Raw genomic sequence first — 22,207 nt, forward strand, 5'->3', positions numbered from 1 at the left:
TGATTTTCGGGGTGCATTCAGTTCCAGCCCACCACAGAGGGTAAGGCCCGCAGCCCCTTAGAGGAGGAAGGGGCCCTCACGGGTCACCCAGGATTCTGGCCAGGTGGCCAGTCTTTGCTCTACCCTTTCCAGCGAGGGGAACGCCCATCCTTGGCTGGACAGCTCTCCCTTTCTGGAGCCATCCACGGGCCATGCCTGAGCGCACGAGGCTGCTCCCTCGTCCACATGACAACCCCGGGAGTATTGGACAACAGCTTCCCGCCTGCCTCTTCTCCAGTTCCATCAGCTGTCTCGCAGAGAGCTTCATGGCTAGACCCCCACTGCCCTTGGACGCGCTCCAGCGTGTTGTTTTCCTGGACTCAGCCTCAGGCTCGGCATGGATTTCGGGAGTGACATCTCCATTGGAGACACACACAAACCGAGAGCCAGAGCGACGTGGAAGCCGTGAGCGCGGCCCATCTTCACCTCTTCCAGCAGGGGCCGTGTTGTGGGAGACTGCGCTCCAGTGAGGAAAGATAGCTGCGTTTTGAATAATGGACAAAGTGAGACTCCAGCTAGGCACGGCCGAGCTCCCCCTCCCATTTCCCAGGCTCGTCTAAGAAGCCTGCACCTGCGGCCAGCTTCAACTGCTTGTCCCCACGGTGTGGGAAGGGGCCGCCGCGCGCTGCCCGGAGGTTTGAGTTTTCCCGCGGTCGCTTCCTAGCCTGAGATGCCTGAGACATTGACGAATTTCTTGGACTCAGTTTTACAAGCTGCTGGAGGGAGCTTGTGGCAAGCGACCCATTAATAAAAGCACTTCAGCAGAAACAGAACAAGGGGAGAGGACGGGAAGCGGAGTTTGATCATTTGTCTGATTTTTGTATCCTAGGGCCTCTCTCTTCTCTCAGTGCAGGAAATCCAAATGTGTTTAGCAATCCCTCTGCTGCTGCCCATGGGGTAAAACCTTGTAGTTTTCTAATCAGGAGCAGCCTGGAAACCCACAAAGGCCGCGCTCTGCCCTGAGGCAGGAACAGAGAAGGAACGCGTTTTGGGCCTTGCAAGCCTTTCCCACTTCCTCAGCCTGAGTTTTGGAAAGCCCATGCCTTATTTCTTTCGCACTTGGTTCCAGGCTGATTTGCATACCTTTTTTCTTCTGTGGTTAGTTACTCATTCAGAAATCCCCCCATCCATCTGTTCTGCTGGGATTCTGAGTCAGTGGAAACCAGAGTCTCACTGCACAGTTCTGGCCTTTCCGCCTCCTGCGGGATCTCATCCTGGCAGGAGGCGGAAGACCCAGGACCCAGAGCATTTAGCCGGGTGGCAGATCCCTGTCCTTGGACCCCTCCAGAGGGAGTCAAGCCCCCGGGGAGGCCGTTTCCGAGGTTCTGGAACCTCTGGGGTTAAGGTGCCTGGCAATGTGCGCGGGCGGAAGGTGGCTGGAGAGGGCTCAGAGGCTGGAGAGTTGGCCTGCCTGGCTGGCTCTGGAGGTGGAGGGGGTGGGCCTGGGAGGTGGAGGGGGTGAGCCCGGAGTGGAGGGGGTAGGCCTGGGAGGTGGAGGGAGTGGGCCTGGGAGGTGGAGGGGGTGGGCCTGGGAGGCGGAGGGGGTGGGCCCTGAGTGGAGGGGGTGGGCCTGGAGGAGGAGGGGGTGGGCCTGGGAGGTGGAGGGGGTGGGCCTGGGAGGTGGAGGGGGTAGGCCTGGAGGTGGACGGGGTGGGCCTGGAGGTGGAGGGAGTGGGCCTGGGAGGCGGAGGGGGTGGGCCCTGAGTGGAGGGGGTGGGCCTGGAGGAGGAGGGGGTGGGCCTGGGAGGTGGAGGGGGTGGGCCTGGAGGAGGAGGGGGTGAGCCCGGAGTGGAGGGGGTAGGCCCGGAGGCGGAGGGGGTGGGCCTGGAGGAGGAGGGGGTGGGCCTGGAGGTGGAGAGGTGCTGGGGTGAGAGGCAGTGTGGGGCATGGCAAGTTCCTTCAGACCCTTCTCATGTGCAAAGCAGGGATAACTGGGGGCCTATTTTCCAAGGTTATTGTGACTATTGAGTGAGTTAATGTACGTAAAGCGTCTAGAACCCTGCGCGGTGTGGAAAAAGCACCATGTAGCCGTTGGTGGTGACGAGGACGATGGTTGATGTGGTCACCTGCCTTTTCTATTGGATTATCTGGTCTCTCTTTTTCATGGGACAAGGGCATCCGTTCTGTATTTATTACCCAGTATGGGAAAGCTTCCTTCTCAGCTCCCCCCTGCTTCTGCCCCTACATTCCTTAGCAAATCCTCGCCCCACTTAGCACATCACCACTCCCAGCCCTGCCTGAGAACCAAACCTTAGACTGATTGCCAGTCAGCAAAGACAATCCAGTGTCCCTGCCTCAGTTTCCTTACTGGTAACGCATGGGATACACATCGGCTCTTCCCTTTCCTCCCTTCCAGCCCCCTCCAGAAATGTGACTAGGTCAGGTGACAGCCACTGCGCAGGTCAAGCAGGTTAGGATGACGGCCAGAACTTGGGAGGACCGAGAGCTGCAGGCACAGGGCGAGGGGAGGGCAAGCGGTCATCTTGTCCACCCGTCCCCCGGGCGGGGTTGGGAGTGGGAAGGAAGGGGAGCTTGGCACCCCCTTGGAACAGAGGGCCAAGTCCACCCCCCTTGGGCCACACTGCCCACCGGGAAGGTGGGTGGGATGCTTTTTAGAAAGTCAGCCCCCCAGCCAGTCTCCACCAAACTCCTCCTCTGACCCCAGACTGGACGGGGAGCCGTTTGCCCTGAGGATGCTCACACAGTGGCCAAGGGCAGTTCAGATACCAGGAGGAAAGTCCCGGGGCGTCACCAGCAGCTCTTGCGCTACCTTTTGGGCCTCAGGTACTGCGCTCGGCATGTCTCATAGGTGAGGAAAACCAGGCTGGGGGGCAGCTCCCCCCCAGGTCCTACAGCTTGGATATGCCAGAGGAGGCTTTACCCCCAGTCTGGGGGATTCCAAGGTCTGTGTTCTTTCTAGGTCGGGAAACCTGGCTGTGAGCGCCATGGTGGTCGGGTTCCCGCGCCCATCTGCCTTTCTGGGGCCTTGTGAAAGCCTCTGTCCCCCACGTGATGTTTGTGTAGTCTTTTTTTTTTTCCTGTTTGCAATCTCCGTCTCTCCGCCCTCCCCCCTTCACCCTCTCCCTGTTTTTAACCGGAGAACCTCCCTGCGTGAATGCTCCACCTCTGCCCTCAGCTGGCCCCAGCTTCCAGGCCTTCCTCTCTGGCGTTGGGGAGGAGCGGGAGGAGCTGAGCCTTCGGCAGGTAGGAAAAGCCGCTGCTAAGAGGTGAGGCTGACCTTGGGCTTTTGCTATGCAAGTGCAGGTTTTCTAGGACCCTGCGGGGAGTGGGGTGTGAGAAGCCTGCCTTGCTGTCGTTCTGGAAGTGTCCCCCAGTGTGGAATGGGGAAGAGCCGACCTGTTGTTGACAGGGCGGGCCCGGGGTCCATTTCAGTCTGCACTGACAGGCTGTGTGACCTTGGGCAAATTGCTCCGCCTTTCTGGGCCTCTGCTGTGAAAGGAAGGCTTTGTCCCAGATGATCCTGAAGGTCCTTTCAGCCCTAAAGTTTCTTCGACTTAAGATGGCCCAGTTGGGAAATAACTATAGTCCAGGCTCGTACTCTCTTCCTTTCCCCTGCTGCCTCTTTAAGGCTAAGGTTTACTTCTCAGCTAACATTAACTGCAAGGCTTTACTGTCTGCTTTGGAAAGAGGCAGGAGAAATCCAGGGCCATAATCCCTGAGCCATCAAGGGTGGAAGTTTTCCAGTAAGAACAAGTTTAAACTGGATACCCTGAGGCCCTGGGGACAGGATACCACCTTGGCGAGCTCCTTGACCTCCGGCTATAGCTGGGTTCTTTGGAGCTGGGTGGCACGGCCTGCCCCCACGCTGGCTAAGTAAGCAGCACCCTCATCCTGCTGAAACCCAGCTGGCCCGCTGGGGCAGAGTCCCCTCCGCCTGTGGACCCCTGCCCGCCGGCGGCCGCTGTCTCCCCTCCCAGCCCCTTTCCGCCTCCCCTGCCGTGGGCCCCTCCTCTTCATTCCCTTCTGGCCTTGTTGCTGCTGCTCAGGCCACCTCTGTCCCCTCCACCTGTTGATGCCAGCCGCATCCTCTGGTGCCCGGTCTTCCCTTACCGCCTGGGCCGGGCAGGAATCGGGCAGAGGGCCGAGCTCTAAGGCCAGGCGGGGGGAGGGGCATTGCCACTGGTCACCAGTCAGTTCCTACTGACCGAACCCCCATCCGTGCCTGCTGGGGGCTGAGGGCTGGGGTGGGAGGTGTGCACACAGCACTCACTCGCCCTGTGGGAGCGGCAAGTACACTTGGCCAGAGCAGCGCTCGTGAGGGACGGTCGCAGAGGGGCGTGTGGTCAACCGAGGCTGTAGGACCTCCCCGAGGGTCCTCGTTTGCAGAACGTTGTGTGGCTCTCCCTAGATCCCTTCCAGCTCTGCTGAGCCAATAGTCGCCATTTATCCAGCACTTTCCGTGTGCCAGGCAGTGTCAAACACTGCACAGACCTGATGCCACCTGAGCCCCAATACTAGGCCCTTTCATTTGCTCTCATGGTGCAGATGCGGATCCTAAGGTCGAGCGCTGAGGTTGCAACCCAGTGTCCCTTCATCTGAGCCAGGTCCCAGGTGGATTTTGGTTGGGCCCAATTGATGTTGTTTATTAGAGCCCATGTTTAAACATGGAGAGATTCACAAAAATCGGGAGTCCTGGCTTTCTAAATCGGAAGGTCCAGTTGCCCTGGAGCCCACACTGCCTGGTGGCAGCGATTGGCTGGTTGCAGCCGCCGCTTCAGATGACGCCTGTACTTTTCCTGTATGCCTCAGTCTTGCTTTTGTTATTATTTAAAAAATGACAGCTTTATTGAGATATAATTCATGTACCATAAAATTCACTCTTTTAAAGTATATGATTTGATGGCTTTTAAGTATATTCCCAGAGTTGTGCACCTGTCACCGCAATCAGTTTTAGCACAGGACCTGTGTTCATTAGCCATCACTCTCCCTTCCCCCTGCCCCAGCCCCTGGCTACTAATCTGCTTTGTTTCTGTGGATTTGTTTATTCTGGATGTTTTATATAAGTGGAATTGTACACATGGCCTTTTGTGTCTGGTTTCTTTCACTTAACATAATGTTTTTTTTTTTATTTTTTTATTTTTTATTTTTTTTAATTACATTAAAAAAAATATATGAGGTCCCATTCAACCCCACCGCCCCTGCCCCCCACTCCCCCCACAGCAACACTCTCTCCCATCATCATGACACATCCATTGCACCTGGTAAGTTCATCTCTGAGCATCACTGCACCCCATAGTCAATGGTCCACATCATAGCCCAGACTCTCTCACGTTCCATCCAGTGGGCCCTGGGGGGATCTACAGTGTCCCGTAATTGTCCGTGAAGCACTATCCAGGACAACTCCACGTCCCGAAAACGCCTCCACATCTCATCTCTTCCTCCCGTTCCCCACACCCAGCAGCCCCCATGGCTACCGTTCCCACACCGATTCCACATTTTCTCTGTGGACATTGGATTGGTTGTGTCCATTGCACACCTATGTCAAGTGAGGGCTTAGATTCCACATGGGTACTGGATGCACTCTTCCCGCTTCTAGTTGTAGACACTCTAGGCTCCATGTTGTGGTGGTTGACCTTCTTCTACTCCATGTTAGCTGAGTGGAGTAAGTCCAATAAGTCAAAGTGTAGGAGCTGAAGTCTGTTGAGGCTCTGGGCCTGGGTGTCATATTATCAGTCCAGAGATTCAAATCCCCTACATATATCTTAAACCCAGCACCAACTACAATTCCAATAAAGTAGCATGCAAGTCTTGTGAAAAGAGATCCCCTCTGAGTCCATTTCCATCACGCAGAAACACCAGCTCCAAAGAAGGGCCATCTGTCATGGCAGTGAACCCTTTCTGCCATGACCATAGAACCCGTGGGTCTCTTTATCCCTCAAAAGAACCAATAGCTGGGGTTGTATCTACCTTACCTGTCTCTTAGACTCTGTTCAGTTGTACATAGGGGTATTCCTTCTGACAACCTCCAGACTCTTTTTTAGAGACTCACAGCCTTATAATCTCATTTCTTCTTTCCATTTCCCCCTTACATTAGGTCAAACCGCTTCCCGAAGTCATGTTATTATATGTAGACAGGTATATTCTGCTGTTCCGCATTGAATCTTTAATTCAAGGTCATTTTCTAGTTGCTTCTTCAGCTGGTATGTGGTAGTGATCCCTCGGTGCCAGGGAGGCTCATCCCCGGGTGTCGTGTCCCACGCTGGAGGGAATGCATCACATCTACACGCTGAGTTTGGCTGTGAGAGTGGCCACATTTGAGTAACATGAAGGCTGTCAGGAGGAAACCCCCAGGCACAATGCTACTCTAGGCCTTGTTCTTATTGCAGGTGCATAGGCTCAAAAGTGTAGCCATTAGTATTAAGAGCCCACTGTTGGGCCCTCCTTCCTTCCTGGTTCTTGCCGTTGCACCTGGAGGATTGCCGCTGCTCTCCCAGGGTCCACAACAGTGACCCCCCGGCCAGGAGCCCAGTACCCCCCCAGCTGTTGTTTTTAATTGTTTCCACTATGAGTATATATAGACATTACCATATACCCTGGGCATATGCCCTGTATAACTCCCTGTCAACCATATATATCCTGTCAATAACATCCCATATCAGTATTCCTCCGCTGCCATTGTTGAACCACTCTGTGATCCAAAACTTCCCGTAAAGTGAATCCCAACATAATGTCAGCTTCAGAAGAGTCTTAGATCACCGAAATTCATATATACAATATACAGTATTTCCCCAGATCCACCATAAAACCTTTTCCCTTGCACAGCAATAATCTTTTAACTTATTCATATCATATTTCCTGAAACTGATGTACAGATTCCAACACTATAGTTTTCAAACAAGGTGACATTTGTGCTTACTATGTGGTCCATATTTTAGGCTGTACAGTTTTCTAAATTTTTTAGTTATCCTATGTTTTGTCTTATGGTTTTCATTATTAGTCTGTCGTCCCCTATATGTTTTTGGTGTAATATTAGCTGTTTTATATTCATCCTCGTGTACTCTCACATAACTCCTCTTTTGCACCCTTATTTACCTTTGTTCCATCCATTGCACGTCCATTTTCCCCTCCCCTTAGGGCCCACAACGCCTGCCAATCTAATGCCCTGGGAGCCGTCCTTTCTCACGAGAGATACAGTTCTCTCTATTCGACGGCATTAGTCTTCCCCAGGATATGGGTCCACCCCACCCAATGGTAGAACCCACCTTGGCAAAATGAGCCTTCAGCTATTCCCTCCGGAGTCCGTCCCGCATCAGACCATACCCCCTGAGCGTCCTAACCAGGGAACCCTCCTACTTATACTTTGATACGTTTTACTCAACATTTAGTTCTCAACGAACTTCTGGCACTCTCCCATGTTTGTATGTTGCCCCTCCCTCCCACCTATTTCTTGGACCATATTACCCCTCTTCCCATCCCCAGCCCCCCTCAAACCCAGAAAACCCCACCCGAAGGTAACCCCTTGCCCCCATTTTGTCCCTTCTTTGTGCTCATACTTACCCCCAGCTCATCACAGATTTCACCCCTACAGACATTAACTCACATCCTTCCTCCACCCCCCGATTTCCAGTAAGCCACTTTTCCAGACTCTAGCTCTCTGAGGCAGTTAACTTATTTCATATCATTGAGGTCATATAGTATTTGTCCTTCAATGCCTGGGTTGCTTCACTCAACATAAGATTCTCAAGGTTCATCCATGTTATCACGTGCGATTGTAGTGTATTGGTTCTTACAGCTGAGTAGTATTCCATTGTGTGTATATACCACATTTTATTGATCCACTCATCTGTTGATGGGCTTTTGGATTGATTCCAACTTTTGGCGATGGTGAACAATGCTGCTATGAACATTGGTGTACATATATCGGTTTGTGTCCTTGTTTTCAGATCTGATGGGTATATACCCAGCAGTGGTATTGCTGGGTCATATGGCAAATCTATGGATAATTTTTTGAGAAACTGCCAAACTGTCCTCCAGAATGGTTGGATCCTTCTGCATTCCCACCAGCAATGGATGAGTGTTCCCCTTTCTTCACATCCTCTCCAGCATTTGTATTCTACTGTTTTTTTCATGGCTGCCAATCTTATGGGAGTAAGATGGTATCTCATTGTAGTTTTGATTTGCATTTCCCTGATAGCTAGGGATTTGGAGCATTTTTTCATGTGCTTTTTAGCCATTTGTATTTCTTCTTTGGAGAAGTGTCTGTTTAAATCTTTTTCCCATTTTTTAAATGGGTTGTTTATCTTTTTGTTTTCGAGATCTATGAGTTCTTTATATATGCAAGTTATAAGTCTCTTATCAGATATATGGTTGCCAAATATTTTCTCCCATTGTGTGGGTTCCCTTTTTACTTTCTTGACAAACTCCTTTGAGGTGCAGAAGGCTTTAATTTTGAGGTAGTCCCATTTATCTATTTGTTCTTTTGCTGCTCGTGCTTTTGGTGTGATATTCATGAAGCCATTTCCTATTACAAGGTCCTGTAGATGTTTCCCTACACTGCTTTCTAAGGTCTTTATGGTCTTGGCTCTTATATTTAGGTCTTTGATCCATCTTGAGTTGATCTTTGTATAAGGTGTGAGATGGTAATCCTCTTTCATTCTTCTACATATAGCTATCCAGTTCTCCAGGCACCATTTGTTGAATAGGCCATTCTCTCCCAGTTGAGAGGGTTTGGTGGCTTTATCGAATATTATATGGCTATATACATGAGGTTCTATATCTGAACTTTCAATTCGATTCCATTGGTCTGTGTGTCTCTCCTTATGCCAGTACCATGCTGTTTTCACTACTGTAGCTTTGTAGTATGTTTTGAAGTCAGGAAGTGTGATTCCTCCTATTTCGTTTTTCTTTTTCAATATGTCTTTGGCTATTCGGGGCCTCTTTTTATTCCAAATAAATTTCATAGTTAGTTTTTCTAGTTCCTTAAAGAAGGCTGTGTTGATTTTTATTGGGATTGCATTGAATGTGTAGATCAGTTTTGGTAGGATAGACATCTTAATAATATTCAGTCTTCCTATCCATGAACAGGGAATATTCTTCCATTTATTTAGGTCTTCTTTGATTTCCTTGAACAATCTTGTATAGTTCTCGAAGTATAAGTTTTTTACCTCTTTAGTTAAATTTATTCCTAAGTATTTGATTTTTTTATTTACTATTGTGAATGGTATTTGTTTCTTGATTTCCTCCTGATCTTGCTCATTATTGGTGTATAGAAATGCTACTGATTTTTGCGCATTGATCTTATAACCTGCGACTTTGCTAAACTCATTTATGAGTTCTAGGAGCTTTGTTGTAGATCTCTCAGGGTTTTCTATATATAGGATCATGTCATCTGCAAATAATGAAATTTTGACTTCTTCTCTTCCAATTTGAATGCCTTTTATATCTGGTTCTTGTCTCAGTGCTCGAGCCAGTACTTCCAAGACAATGTTAAATAGGAGCGGAGACAATGGGCATCCTTGTCTTGTTCCTGATTTTAGAGGGAAGGATTTCAGGATTTCGCCATTGTAAACAATGTTGGCTTTCGGTTTTTCATATATACTCTTTATCATGTTCAAAAAGTTTCCTTGTATTCCGATCTTTTGGAGTGTTTTTATCAGGAAAGGGTGCTGTATTTTGTCAAATGCCTTTTCTGCATCTATAGATATAATCATGTGGTTTTTTTCTCTCAATCTGTTTATATGGTGTATTACATTGATTGATTTTCTTATGTTGAACCATCCTTGCATACCTGGAATAAATCCCACTTGGTCATGGTGTATAATTCGTTTAATGTGTTGTTGAATACGATTAGCAAGTATTTTGTTAAGTATTTTTGCGTCTAGGTTCATTAGAGAAATTGGTCTGTAATTTTCCTTTCTTGTGGTCTTTGTTTGGCTTTGGTACTAGGGTAATGTTGGCATCATAGAAGGAATTAGGCAGTGTTCCTTCTGTTTCGATTTTTTGGAATAGTTTCAACAGGATTGGTGTTAGTTCTTTCCGGAATGTTTTGTAGAATTCACCTGTGAAGCCGTCTGGCCCTGGGCTCTTCTTAGTTGGGAGATTTTTAATGACTGATTCTATCTCTTTGCTTGTGATTGGTTTGTTAAGATCATCAATTTCTTCTTTCGTCAGTATGGGCTGCTTATGTATTTCTAGGAATTTGTCCATTTCCTCTAAATTGTCATTTTTGTTGGAATATAGTTTTTCAAAGTATCCTCTTATGATAGTCTTTATTTCTGTGGGGTCAGTGGTGATTTCACCTTTCTCATTTCTTATTTTGTGTATTTGCATCTTTTCTCTTTTTTTCTTTGTTAGTCTCGCTAAAGGTTTGTCAATTTTGTTGATCTTCTCAAAAAACCAGCTCTTGGTCTTGTTTATTTTTTCAAGTGCTTTCTTATTTTCTATTTCATTTAGTTCTGCTCTTATCTTTGTTATTTCCTTCCTTCTTCTTCCTGTTGGGTTACTTTGTTGTTGTTTTTCTAATTCCTTCAAATGTGCAGTTAATTCTTCAATTTCTGCTCTTTCTTCTTTGTGATATATGAATTTATGGCTATAAATTTCCCTCTCAGTACCGCTTTTGCTGCATCCCATAAATTTTGGTATGTTGTGTTATCATTATCATTTGTTTCAAGGTAGTCATTGATTTCTTTTGAGATTTCCTCTTTGACCCACTGTTTTTCTAAGAGTGTGCTGTTTAATTTCCAAATTGTCGTGTGGAGTCTGGGTCTCTGTCCCTTGCAAATTTCCAGCTTGACTCCACTGTGGTCAGAGATATTGTTTTGTATGATTTTGATCTTTCTGAATTCATTAAGCCTTTCTTTGTGGCCTAGCATATGGTCAATCTTGGAGAATGTTCCATGTGCGTTTGAGAAAAATGTATATCCTGCTGTGTTTGGGTGTAATGATCTATATATGTCTATTAGATCCAGCTCTTCTAATATACTGTCCAAATGTTTTGTTTCTTTAGTGATTCTCTTTTGAGATGTTCTGTCCAGAGTTGATAGTGGTGTATTAAAATCCCCCACTATAATTGTAGATGCATCTATTCTTTCACTTAGTTTTTCCAGTGTTTGCCTCACATATTTAGAGGCGCCCTTGTTAGGAGCATAAATATTTATGATTGTTCGATCTTCTTGACAAATTGTCCCTTTCACTAAAATATAGTATCCTTCTTTGTCTCTCACAATTGTTTCGCATTTAAAGTCTATTTTGTCTGATATTAATATAGCTACTCCTGCCTTTTTTTGGTTGTTGTTTGCTTGTATGATTGTTTTCCAGCCATTCACTTTCAACCTCCATGAGTCTCTGGGTCTAAGATGTGTCTCTTGTAGGCAGCATATAGATGGGTCGTATTTCCTTATCCAGTGTCCCAGTCTGAATCTTTTGATAGGTGAGTTTAATCCGTTGACATTCAGTGTTATTACGTTTAGAGAGTTATTTATGGTAGCCATATTTTGGTTGGATTTGTGTTTGTTATATTTTGTTTGTATTATTTTATTTTCCCCTTCTATTTTTGTCTTTCTTGTTGCTTTTACACTCTCCTCCATCTCTGATTGTCCTGTTTTTTCCTTTCTTCCTGCAGAATTCCCTTAAGAATTTCTTGAAGGGGAGGTTTCTTGTTGATATACTCTTTCAGTTTCTGTTTATCTGTGAATATTTTGAACTCTCCATCATTTTTGAATGCTAGTTTAGCTGGATAGAGTATTCTTGGTTGGAAATTTTTTTTTCTTTAGTACCTTGACTATATCATACCACTGCCTTCTTGCCTCCATCGTTTCAGATGAGAAATCAGCACTTAATCTTATGGAGTTTCCCTTGTATGTGATGGTTTTCTTTTCTCTTGCTGCTTTTAGAATTTTTTCTTTGTCTTGAGCATTGGATAATTTGACAAGTATATGTCTTGGGGTGGGCCTGTTGGGGTTTATGACCAGTGGAGTGCGCTGTGCTTCTTGGATATGTACGTCTGTCTCTTTCAGTAGATTTGGGAAGTTTTCATTCATTATTTCCTGCAACACTCCTTCTGACCCCTTTCCCTTCTCTTCTCCTTCTGGAATGCCTATAATACGTATGTTTGAGCGTTTTGCCTTATCATTCAGGTCCCTAAGTCCTATCTGGATTTTTTCTACCTTTTTATTGACCACTTCTACTATCTGTTTGATTTCCAATGCACTGTCTTCCACATCACTAATTCTCTGCTCTGCCTCTTCTAGTCTGCTGATATTTGCTGCAAGTGTATTTTTGATTTCTTGGATTGTGGTGTTCATTTCCATCATATCTGTTATTTTTTTGCGCATGTCTGCAATTTCCCCTCCAAGTGTTGTCTTCATGCTGTTAACCTCTTTCATTACTTCATCAAATTTGTCGGTGATAAATGTTCTAAGATCTTTCATTGCTTGTGCGAAGTCCTGTCCCCCTTCCTGATTTTCAGTTTGTTGATTGGATTCAGCCATGTTTTCCTGATTACTGGTTTGGTTTGTAGATTTTTGTTGCTGTCTTGTCAACATTTTTTCTTGACGGGTTTAATCAGTTCCTTAGCTTCTTTGTCTAGTCTTGGAGATTAATCAGCTGTTGTTTTTGCGTAAGTGTTATATCTTCTCTTTGTCACTTTGTTCTTCTTATTCCAATTTCTTATTGCTAGTTAAGCTCACTTTAAAGGAAAGTATTAGTGCTGGGGAAAGTCAATTGTGTAAGGGAGGAAAAAGTGTGAAGTAGTATTGGTGATATATGTTAACAAAGCAACAATATGAGTTCTGGGAGGATGGAGGTTAGATCATGTAAATTGTGTAGAGTTATAGTAGTAGGAAAGTACCTATAATGAGGTAGACGACTGAATATGGGAGGAATGTGGTACGTACTAAGAGGCTATTGTTTCCGTGAGAGAGGGAAAGAGAAAAGAAAGGTAATAGTTTCAGGGACGAATACCAGATGGAAAACTAAACAGAGGTATTAGAAATTAAGAGTTAGACACTTTGCGGATCAAAGAAAGGGAGATGGAATATAGGAGAGATAGTAGATGGTGGAGGATATGAAGTTGTAGGGGAAAGGGGATAGTGTAGATAGGCTAAATCTATTCACAGAGAAATGAGGCAGTGGAGGGTGAAGAAACCCAGCAAATGTGAGGTATTTCCTGTAGGACCTATTGTATTGTTAAGGTAAAATAGTATAAGAAGAATATTGGGGACAAGAAAGAGAGGATTGAAAAAAAAAAAAGAAAGAACAACAAGAACAACAACAACAACAAAACAAAACAAAACAAAACAAAAAAACCAAAAACCAAAGAACAGAAACCCCGCCGCCAGGCTCGGCTGGGCTCAGCTGGGCTCCGGTCCCCCGCCCGCTGGCTGCCGCGGCTCGGCTCGGCTCGGCCGGGCTCGGCTGGGCTCGGGTCCCCTGCCTGCTGCCCGCCGCGGCTCCGCTGGGCTCGGCTTCCCCTCCCGCCGCGGCTCCGCTGGGTTCAGCCGGGCTCGGCTTTCCCGCCCGCCGCCCGGCGCGGCGCAGCCCGGCTCGGCTCTCCTGCTCGCCGCCTGGCGCGGCGCGGCTGGGCTCGGCCGAGCTCAGCTGGGCTCCGCGCCCCCCCGCCCGCCGCGGCTCAGCCGGGCTCGGCCGGACTCGGCTTCCCCGCCCACCGCCCGCCGCCGCGGCGCAGCGCGGCTTGGCTCTCCTGCCCGCCGCCCGCCGCGGCGTGGCTAGGCTCGGCTGGGCTCGGTTCCCTTGCCCGCCTCCCGCCGGGGCACAGCGCGGCTCGGCTCTCCCGCCCGCTGCCCGCCGCGGCGTGGCTCGTATCCCCCGCCCGCTGCCCACCTCGGCCCAGCTAAGCTACCCTGACCGCCGCCCGCCGGGGCTCCGCGCGTTGCTAGCTGCCTCGGCTCCGCCTACCCAAGGAGGGAGTCCTCCACACGTAGCTGGGATCTCCGTGTATATTTCACAGACGGATCCTCTCTGTTACCTTCCCTCCAAATCGATGTCCAGACACCTCCGGACCAGGAAAAATCCCGAAACAGCCGGTCCCAAAGAGTCTCCGACGCCTCCCAGCCAATTCCCCCCAGGAGCTAGTAACCGGGAAGTTCACTCAGCCGCCATCTTGCCTCCCCCTCCTGAAAAGTCCCAAATTATATCTTATAGACCAGTCCTTTCCGTTACCTTCCCACCAAATCGATGTCCAGACACTTCCTGCCCTGAAAAAATCCTGAAAAAGCCTGGTCCCGGAGAACCTCCAGCGGTGCCCAGCTGCCTCTTCCCAGGAGAGACGGCAAGGCAAGCTCACTCAGCCACCATCTTGCCGGAAGTCCTGTTTTTTTTTAATATGTATTTTTTATTGTCTTTTTTTTTTTTTTTAAAGATAAATAGATCACACAAAAATGTTTTTTTAAACTTTGTTTTGCGCTCGCTGTCTGCTCTCTGTGTGTTCTTCTGTCTGCTTGTCTTCTCTTTGGGCAGCACCGGAAACTGATCCTGGGACTTTCCAGAGTGGGAGAGAGGTGCCCAATCGCTAGTGCCACCTCAGCTCCCTGGTCTGCTGCGTCTCTTATTGTGTCTCCTCTGGGCCACTTTCTGTTGCATCATCTTGCTGTGCCAGCTGTCCATGCAGGCCAGCACTCGGCGTGGGCCAGCTCTCTGCTCAGGCCAGCTTGCCTTCACTAGGAGGCCCTGGGAATCGAACCCTGGACCTCCTATGTGGTGATGGGAGCCCAATCACTTGGGCCACATCTATTTCCCAACATAATGTTTTTTTTAAAAAAAGATTTATTTTATTTCTTTTTCTCCCCTTTCCCCTCCCCCCTGCAGTTGTCTGCTCTCTGTGTACACTCATTGTATGTTTTTCTGTGTCCCCTTGCACCTTTGGTGGCACTGGGAAACTGCATCTCTTTTTTGTTGTGTCATCTTGCTGTGTCAGCTCTCTGTGTGTGCGGTGCCACTCCTGGGAGGGCTGCGCTTTTTTCACATGTGGCGGCTCTCCTTGCTGGGTGCACTCCTTGCATGTGGGGCACCCCTACTCAGGGGCACCCCTGCGTAGCGTGGCCCTTCTTGCGTGCAGCAGCTCTGCACATGGGACAGCTCACCACATGAGTCAGGAGGCCCTAAGTAATTTTTTAAAAAAAATTTCTCTGCCCTTCCCCCTGCCAGTTGTCTGTTCTCTGTGTCTATTTGCTGCGTGTTCTTCTTTGTCCGCTTCTGTTGTTGTCAGCAGCATGGGAATCTGTTTCTTTTTGTTGCATCATCTTGTGTCAGCTCTCTGTGTGTGCGGTGCCATTCCTGGGCAGGCTACACTCTCCTTAGCGCTGGGCGGCTCTCCCCACAGGGCACACTCACTGTGTGCGGGGCTCCCCTATGCCGGGACACCCCTGCGTGGCACAGCACTCCTTGCGCGCATCAGCACTGCACGTGGACCAGCTCCACACGGGTCAAGGAGGCCCGGGGTTTGAACCGTGGACCTCCCATGTGGTAGACGGACGCCCTAACCACTGGGCCAAGTCTGCTTCCCAAGGTCCTAGGTATTGAACCCTGGACTGTCCCTTATGGTAGGTAGAAGCTCTATCAGTTGAGCCATGTCCACTTTCCTCCAACATAAAGGTTTTGATATTTATCTGTGTTGTAGGTTTATCCACATGTTGGTACTTCATTCCTTTTTTTTTTTTTTTAAGTTATTGTGTAACATGTGGAAAATAACGTTTCCCATTTTAACCATTTTCAAGTATACGATTCAATGGTGTTAGTTCACATACTGTGCTACCATCACCTCCGTCCCTTACCAAAACTCTTCCGTCACCCCTAGCAGAACCTTGCCAACTCTCTCAAGTCTTTCCGCCATGGGGATGTCCTCTTATGCCCTCTGGTTCACTAATCTACATTTTCTACCTGGCTCCTGTAGGCATAAGGATGTGCTGTAACTGAAACCCCGGGCATATAGCTACTAAGTGTTTCAGGCAGGACCCAACCTGGGGTTTAAAGCCTCATCTCTTTTTTTTTAAAATATTTTTTTAAATTTATTTTTTTAATGTTACATTAAAAAAATATGAGGTCCCCATATACCCCCCATCCCCCTCACCCTACTCCTCCCCCCATAACAACAACCTCCTCCATCATCATGAGACATTCATTGCACTTGGTGAATACATCTCTGAGCACTGCTGCACCTCATGGTCAATGGTCCACACCATAGCCCACACTCTCCCACAGTCCACCCAGTGGGCCATGGGAGGACACACAATGTCCGGTAACTGTCCCTGCAGCACCACCCAGGACAACTCCAAGTCCCGAAAACGCCCCCACATCTCATCTCTTCCTCCCATTCCCTACCCCCAGCAGCCACCATGCCACTTTCTCCACACCAATGCCTCATTTTCTTCGATTACTAATCACAATAGTTCATGAATGGAATATCAGTAAGTCCACTCTAATCATACTCTATTCCTCCATCCTGTGGTCCTTAGAATGGTTGTGTCCACTCCAGATCTATATCAGGAGGGGGCTTAGATTCCACATGGATGCTGGATGCGATCTTCCTGCTTTCACTTGTAGGCACTCTTGGCTCCCTGGGGTGGTGGGTGACCTTCTTCACCTCCATGTTAGCTGGGTGGGGTAAGTCCAATAAACCAGAGTGTAGGAGCTGCAAGTCTGTTGAGGCTCAGGGCCTGTAAAGCCTCATCTCTTCACCACTGTGCTGCTTTCCTGAGTTATGTCTCAATTCTAGCAGGAATTTTTGGGTCCTAGATCTGAGCATAGGCCATCTCGGTCTGTAGATAAGGAAGTTGGCAAGGACTCCTCTCTCCAGAGAAGTGGAGGCCTCCAGCCCTGTGTGAATGTGCGCTGCAGTGAAGTGGCGCCTGCTTGTTCATGTTTTAGTCCAGAGAAAGACCGTCTCCTTGCCAGAGGGTATGTCCTCTCCGAATTATCGTAATGTGATTATTATTCCTCTCCTGCCGGTTTTTGCACCTTGGTTTCTATTTGTTGGCAGATTGAACCCAGGAGACCTTACCTCCAGCCCCTAGGAGAGTTGCCAAACTGCCACAAAAGAGCTTGTGCCTTGCCCCAGGCAAATGGTGGGAGGGGGCAGGGATGGCTATTCAGACTCTGGTTGCTTCAGGGTCGCTGGGACAGGATGCTGGCCCCCCCCCCCCAACAGGGAGGGGGGCCGAGGAGCTGGAGGTGGCGGTTTCCTGCTAGCGGCGTAGGTCTCTCCAGCTGTTTCCTCCTGATAGGGCTGTTGGACAATGCCACGGTGACTCACTCCCAGCATCTTCTAGGAACAATAGCAGGTTTGTCCAGGGTCAGTGAGGGAGCAGCGACTGTCCCAGTCACCTGCTCCCAGGTGGGAGGAGCCGGTGGCACCTTGGACCATTTCCCTGCTGGTGGTGCAAAGTCTCGCCTCAGTCGGTTGGTTTCAGGCTTTGCTTTTTGGTCTCCCTGTAGCTTGTCTGCACCCTGTCTTCGTGCACAGCTGGCCTAGTGCTTCTGTGGCTTGCGCTGACCAGCTGCCTGCCCTTCCAAGGCAGGCTTTGCCTGGTCGGCTCACGAGCCCGTCTTCCTTACCCCTGGTTTGAGGTCTGGTGGGTTTGGCGTGGTCCCTGGGGTGCTGAATCCCTGCTCAGGCTTTCAGGACCTGGATGACATTCAGATGAGGAAGACAGCTGCACGAGTTTTTTAATATCCTCCCATGGGCAGAGGATTAAACAATTTTTTGGTGGGTTTCTTATTTATGTATTATGATTTTTACAAAGCTACCATTTATTGGGCGTTTTTTATGTTCCAGTCATGCTTGCTTTGCTGCATTTCCAACTTAATCCTTCCAGCAACTCTCTGAGGAGTTATCCTTACTCCCATTTTACAGATGAGCAGTCTGAGGCACAGGAGGCCAAAGATCTTGCCTAAGATCTCAGATTCTTCTCACTTCAAACACCCTAACATATGAATTCTAGGGAGGGACAGGGGTGTGTGAAAGAGTTTGAAAAATAGTTTGAGGGACGTGAACTTGACCCAATGGATAGGACATCCGCCTACCACATGGGAGGTCTGCGGTTCAAACCCCGAGCCTCCATGACCCGTGTGGAGCTGGCCCACGTGCAGTGCTGATGCACGTAAGGAGTGCCGTGCCACACAGGGGTGTCCCCTGCGTAGGGTAGTCCCACACACAAGGAGTGCGCCCCATAAGGAGAGCCACCCAGTGTGAAAAAAGTGCAGCCTGCCCAGAAATGGTGCTGCACACATGGAGAGCTGACGTAGCAAGATGACGCAACAAAAAGAAACACAGATTCCTGGTGCCGCTGATAAGGACAGAAGTGGTCACAGAAGAACACACAGCAAATGGACACAGCAGACAACTGGGGGGTGGGAGGGGGGAAGGGGAGAGAAATAAATAAAAAATAAATCTTAAAAAAAAAATCCCCCAAAAAACCAGTTTGATGCATAGATTTACCATATGATCCTGCAATTTCACCCTTAGATCTGTACTCAAAAGAATGGAAAGCAGGGACTCCAACAGATACTTGTACACCAGTGTCCATAGCAGACTATTCACAATAGCTGAAAGGTAAGAACAATTCAGGTGTCCATCAAAGGAAGAATGGAAGAACAAAATACGGTCTACACATACAGTTCTGATCTGTGCTGCAACGTAGATGCACCTTGAAAGCATTGTGCTAAGTGAAATAAGCCAGACACAAAAGGACAAATATTGTGTGGTTCCCCCTATGTGAAAACTCGAGAATAAGTGAATTTATAGAGACAGAAAGTGGATTAGATGTTACCAGGGATTGGTGGGGAGGGGAAATGGGACGTTACTGCTTAATGGGTACAGATTTTCTGTTTTGGCTGCTGAAAAAGTTTTGCTAATGGATGGTGATGATGGTAGCACAACATTGTAAAACTGATGCCATGAAATTATATTGCTAAAAATGGCTAACATGGCAAATGTGTTATCACAATTAAAAAAAAGTTTGATGGAAGGATGAGGGGTTTGGGAGAAGCTGTGCAGGGATGATTCTAAGGTGAGCACGCCGGCTTAGTCTCTGTTCTCCCTGAATTTATAGCCAAGTAGAGGAAGAAGACATGTTACCACCGAACTCTGATGTATGAGCCAGTGCAATTGGTGCTACTCGTGGCGCTGCAGGGTAATTTGGAAGTGCATTTTTCAGCTGGTTTGTGAACAGGTACAAGCAGAAAAGACACTTCAAAACAGAAGTGGGGAATTTTTGGCCTACCGGACTGATGGCAGCTTTCAGCATGATTTGAACTGGTCCACATAGAAAATACTGAGAAATAGTGCTGTTTACATCTAGAGTTGCAAAAATGCAACCTTGCTTACAATGATTCTTAGTGCTGTTATTTGGAAATTTATAGCAAGAATCTTAGAAATATTCATTCTCTCTGACTTGGTATTTTTGCTCCTTGGAATTTGTACTTAAGGGAGTAATCTTCAAAAATTCCATGTCGGGAGGTAGGAGGTCCTGGGTGACTGGACGCCCGCGGAGTCTCGGCGCAGAGACTGCTAAATCCTGGGCCTTGGCACTTAGTTCTTCGCTCTTTCCATACTCGAGGTCTCTGTTCCAAATATGTTCCTCCAGATCATTGGGCAGGCCAAGAAGCACCCGAGCTTGATCCCTCACTTTGTATTTATTAGCGCTGGAGCTCCTGGAGCAGCACCGTTTGTCTTACGTCTCGCAGTGTTCAATCCAGATGTCAGTTGGGACAGAAAGAAATACCCAGAACCCTGAAACAAACTGGGTCCCAGGGAGCAATACAAGTTCCACTCCGGGAATGTGGATTACAGCAAACTGAAGAAAGAAGGCCCAGGATTCTAAATGAAACGTTTCCTTTTAGAGCTGTTTAACATGAAGGTCTTCCAGAAGCCAGCCACACCTTTTTCCACTTAACCTGGAAATACTCCCCCTCTAAATACGTGAGGTCATGTTTGTGTATCATGTTGGGGTTTACACTGATTGATAAATATTCGAATTTTGAAAAAAAAAATTACATGTCATGACCGAAGATCATGCTTATGAAAAAATGTCAAGTAAATACTGTGAGAGAGAAAAACGTATAGATGGCCTAAGTCCTTTATTTTTTTAAAGTGAAGAAAAAGGACTAGAGGGAGCACACCAAAAATGCTGATTGTGATTAGTAATTATTCGTGATTTTTTTCTCTTTTTAATGTTCTTTTGTATTTTCTAAAATTTCTTTAGTGAACAGAAAAAAGTTAAATGCCTTGGGGCCTCTTGCTGTGTAAAAAGAGGCTTCCAGGAAAGCAGACCTGGCTCAAGTGATAGGGCTTCTGCCTGCTGTATGGGAGGACCCAGGTTCAATCCCTGGCCTACTGGTGAAAAAGAAGAGAAAGCGTGCCTGCGTGGTGAGCCAGTGCCCGTGTGGGGAGCCAGTGCCTGCGTGGCAAGCCAAGTGCCCGCGGGGTGAGCCAGTGCCTGCGCAAGTGAGTCATGCAGCAAGATGATGACTCAACAAAAGAGAGACGAAGGGGAGAGTCAGGGTGAAGCGCAGGAGAGACCAGGAACTGAAGTGTCACAGGTGACAGGGAACCTCTCTCCACATCAGAGGTCCCAAGGATCGAATCCTGGTGAATCCTAGAGGAGAAAAAAGAAGAGAAGACCAAAAGAGTATATAGATACAGAAGATCACACAGCAAATGGATACAGACAGCAAAAACAGCAGGGCTGGGGGAGGGGGAGAGGAAGGGGGGGATAAATAAATACATCTTAAAAAAAAAAGTGGCTTCCAGCACCTCCCATGTTCCAGAGGAGTATGTTAAATTGGTTCTGGGAGGGGAGTGGATGTAGCTCAAGTGGTTGAGCGCCTGCTTCCCATATATGAGGTCCTGGGTTCGATCCCCAGTACCTCCTAAAAGAGACAAATAACCCCACCTGTCACTGGGGAGCAGGTGTAGCTCAGCGGTTGAGCCCTGCCTTCCCACAATGTACAAGGTCCTGGGTTCAATCCCCAGTACCTCTTTGCAGGAGCTGGTCCCTCTGTGCCTGGGTTCCCTCTACCTCTCCTTCCCTATCCCACTCTTCCCCCTTGAGTTTTCTCCCTTAATTGGCTGTAATTTACGGCTGAAGAATGATGTGAAAAATAGGGTTGTGTTACTTGAATACCGTCACAAGGGAGTCATTTTATATTTCTCACTCTAAAAGAAAACCCTAATGTGCGTTCCTCTCCACTCATGCAGTCACGATTGATTTTTCTCTGTGTGCAGTTAAGATGGTCTTTGCCAGATAGAAAAATTTTCTTCTCCTGCCTTAAATGGCCTCTGAAAGCCCGATTTAAAATGATACCTCATTGCCGTGGCCTTTTGGGAAATACCAGTTCAACCTGGTTTTGCTGCAGGGGAGTGGGAGAGAGGGGGGATGCTTGCTGTTTTAACCAAGTTTTGTGGCTGACAGCAGTTTGAAACGGAACCTCAAGTGAGCCCCAGCAACATTTGTGACCATCACGCAAGAACAGGCTTTTTGCTTGTGTTCAGTGTGTTGTTGACCAGGGCTTACTGGGTGTTACCTGCCCTGTGCGTGCTGTTTGGGTGAACACAGGGCTTTGCGGCTGTATTCATTTCCAGAAGAGACTTCCTTTGAGTTTGTTGCATTTGTGTATATAGTGGGTAAGAAAACAGGCTTTGGATCAGAAAGATTCAGATCCTGGCTCCCTGGCAAGGTGGTTGCGTATACGGCTGTTAACTTATCAGAGCCTCTCTTTGCTCCTCTGTAAAATGGGTATCATACAAAAACCTCACGGAGATGTTGTAAAGATCGAAAGAGGGAAGCACACTTGGCCCAGTGGTTAGGGCGTCCGTCTACCACATGGGAGGTCCGCGGTTCAACCCCGGGCCTCCTTGACCCGTGTGGAGCTGGCCCATGCACAGTGCTGATGCGCGCAAGGAGTGCTGTGCCACACAAGCGTGTCCCCCGTGTAGGGGAGCCCCACACGCAAGGAATGCGCCCCATAAGGAGAGCCACCCAGTGCGAAAGAAAGTGCAGCCTGCCTAAGAATGGTGCTGCCCACACGGCCGCTGACAACAACAGAAGCGGACAAAGAAGACGACATAGCGAATAGACACAGAGAACAGACAACTGGGGTGGGGCAGGCTGTGTGGGGGAGGGGAGAGAAATAAATAAATCTTTAAAAAAAAAAGATCGAAAGAGATCGTGCTTATAAAAATGCTTAATAAGGG

The 22,207-nt window shown here is 48.1% G+C and overlaps 1 protein-coding gene across 6 annotated transcripts in view; it reads left to right on the forward strand.

Annotated features, from left to right (window-relative positions):
- TSPAN9 (tetraspanin 9) overlaps window positions 1–22,207 on the forward strand; it is a 226,588-nt gene that overhangs the window by 39,388 nt on the left and 164,993 nt on the right. The window contains exon 1 of one of the 6 annotated variants that reach the window (XM_004456211.5): window positions 3,132–3,243. The exons of the other annotated variants lie outside the window; for them this stretch is intronic. The gene's annotated coding sequence lies outside the window, so the exon portion shown is untranslated. Of the gene's footprint in view, window positions 1–3,131; window positions 3,244–22,207 lie in introns of those variants that run through there. 6 annotated transcript variants of the gene reach the window in all.

The sequence above is a fragment of the Dasypus novemcinctus genome, chromosome 20 (genome assembly GCF_030445035.2).
Source record: "Dasypus novemcinctus isolate mDasNov1 chromosome 20, mDasNov1.1.hap2, whole genome shotgun sequence".
Lineage (NCBI taxonomy): Eukaryota > Metazoa > Chordata > Mammalia > Cingulata > Dasypodidae > Dasypus > Dasypus novemcinctus.